Raw genomic sequence first — 2829 nt, 5'->3', positions numbered from 1 at the left:
GTTCAGAGGTTTAGTCCATTATCATCAAGGCAGGAACATGGCAGCCTCCAGGCAGGCAGGTGTAGGAGGAGCTGGGAGTTCTACATCTTCATCCAGAAGCAAGCAGGAGAAGACTTACTTTCAGTCAGCTAGGATTAGGGTATTAAAGCCCATGCCTACAGTGACACACCTACATCCAAGGCTACATCTTCAAATAGTGTCATCCCTGGGCAAAACATATTTCAAACCATTATAAATGTTTAGAAGCCAGAACTCAAGTCCTCACTCTTTCCCAGAAAGCACTTTACTAATAGTCGGCTCCCCGTCATCTTACTGATTAAAAACAAAACCAAACAACAACAAACAGTTACTTTGTGACTTGTACAAATTCTTTTTAAATTTAGACATTGGCTCTTGATAGCTTGCCTATTTTCCCAGTACATAGGTCATGTCTTTGGTGATTTTTTTCTTTAGCATGAAGAAACTCTTCAGTTGGGCACAGTTCCATTTATTTCTGCTTTTGTAGACTGAACTTTTGAATGGGATGTGCACATCATTGTTAGGGCCAAGGGGCTTCTCCTGTTTTACCTAATGGTTTATGGTTTCAGGTCTTTTCTCCATTTTGAGTTGATTTTTATGTGTAGTATAAGATAGTGGACCAATTTCATTAATTTGGTCATGGAAACACACGTTCCTATTACTTACTGAGGTCATCTGTTCCTAGTATGTCAAGAGTATCAAGTGTCTAGCGTATCAAGAATAAAAAGCCCATATACCTTTAGATTTATTTCTGAGTTCTTAACTCCATTCCACAAACCTGGAGCTGACTTTATGCTAATGCCATACTGTTTTGATTATGATAGCTTCATGATATAACTTTAAATTAGTACATGTGAGGTCTTGAATATTTTCTTTCTTCAGAAATGTGTTGACTATTTGAAATTGTTTGGGTAACATAAAAATTTAGGATTTCAAAAACAATCTCTGATGTGTCCTTGGAATTTTGATAAGGATTTCACTGGATCTGTCTGTTGCTTGAGGTAGCATGGATGTTTTTGACAGTATTAGTTTATGTGATCCATAGGCACAGGCTTTTCATTTATTTGTGCCTTTAATTTCTCAATTCAACATTTAATAGTCTGTAGTGTACAACTCTTTTATTCCCTTGGAATAAAAAAATTATAGGATAAATTTAGTTATTTTTAATTATGTGTGTGTGTGTGTGTGTCTGCATATATGTATAGTCCTCTGGAAGAACAAGAAGTGAGCTTAATATCTGAGCCATCTTTCCAGCCTCTCTGGATACATTGACTCTATCATAGGTGAGATTGTCTTGTTATGAAATCCCTCTCTCACTATTCATTTGTGTGCGTGCATGCATGTGTGTGTGTGTGTGTGTGTGTGTGTGTGTGTAGGGACCAGTACAATGTATCTGGTGTCATCTTCCACCACTCTGTACATTTTTTTTTCATTTTGTCTCCCTGAATTTGTAGCTTTTTGTTTAGCTAGGCTGGAATGCAAAGCAAGCCCCTCCTCCTCCTCTTCCTCCTCTTCCTCCTCCTCCTTGAAGCTGAGACCTTGGTTTGTTGGCAGATTTCCTGGCCTACTGAGGCATGGAAGGATAAGTGGATATATACTTGAGGCTCAAGGTGAGGGGCTGAAGATTCTATTCACCTTAGAAGGAACAAGGAGGCCTCTGGATGAGCACATTCTGTTAGTTTGTTGCTTTGCTTCCCATAGTACTGTGAAAAATAAATGCGAGGCTTTGGCAGTATTCACTGGAAGTCCTCCTAAATCTATCTTTGTATCTTTCTTTCTACCTTTCCTATAATCATCCTCACTCCCTCCTCAGAGACTATTCAATTTGTGCTGGCAGGCTTCTGCATAGGTGGTGCCTAGCGTGGAGCTCTGAGAGTTGGTGATCAACTGAAGGACACCACGGAAAAAGTGAGTGCTTGGAAAAAGAAAAACGGATCTCAGAAAAAGGGAGCCAGGTGTGGTGGTGCACATCTGTAGTCCCAGCTACTTCAGAGGCTGAAACAGGAGGATTGCTTGATGTCAGGAGTTCTGAGCCGTGGTGAGCTGTGCCGATTGGGTGTCAGAACTAAGTCCCGCATCAATATGATGACCTCCTGGGAGTAGGGGACCACCAGCTTGCCTAAAGAGGTGTGGACTGGCCCAGGTCTGAAATAGAACAGGTCAAAAACTCCCATGCTGGTCAGTAGAGGGACTGAGCCTGTGAATAGCCACTTCACTCTAACCTGGGCAACATATCTGTGGTGGCTCTTGCCCTTCGATCACCACACCCTAAATCTCTTTATCTCCTTCCTTAGTATCTTCCTGACAGGCTGGTTCATAGTGCAGCTGCCTCTGTTCCTTTAGATCTGTGAAGCTCCTTATACAATTTATATCGCATCTTTCTATTTTGCATGTTTGAGAAATTATATATTTTTGAACTCATGTTTTCGGAGTTTTTCCCCACAGCCTTAAGGGCTGTCCTGAAGGTCTCAGAGTTTATCATTTTGCTGAGACATAGACACTCTCTCAACTCCTGGACTCATGCTATTTCTAATTACCTTGGAGTCATTAACCTTGACAGGGAGAACATTTTCTGATAACCTTGACAGGGAGAATAGATCCCAAAGAAGCATGGAGTAAAATATATATATATTTTTATACAAACAAGCCTTAAGCCCACAGCAACCATTGACATTCATGGAGGCCCACACGCTGCTGACTCTGTTCTGGGGTGGGAACCATGTCACACCATTCCTGCCAGGGTTAAGCTGGACTTGGCATTACCTACAGCTATTATTTTTTAAAGTTGAATCTGAATGTGAATGTATACAA

General features: G+C 41.0%; 1 non-coding gene across 1 annotated transcript; it reads left to right on the top strand.

Moving 5' to 3' along the window:
• Nucleotides 1–1968: 1968 nt before the first annotated feature.
• LOC147001665 (signal recognition particle RNA) lies at nucleotides 1969–2267 on the top strand. Its single transcript, XR_015044768.1, has one exon.
• Nucleotides 2268–2829: the final 562 nt, after the last annotated feature.

The sequence above is a fragment of the Mus caroli genome, unplaced genomic scaffold, assembly GCF_978045245.1.
Source record: "Mus caroli unplaced genomic scaffold, Mus_caroli_1 scaffold_12, whole genome shotgun sequence".
Classification (NCBI taxonomy): domain Eukaryota; kingdom Metazoa; phylum Chordata; class Mammalia; order Rodentia; family Muridae; genus Mus; species Mus caroli.
This window is presented reverse-complemented; position numbering and strand designations above follow the sequence as displayed.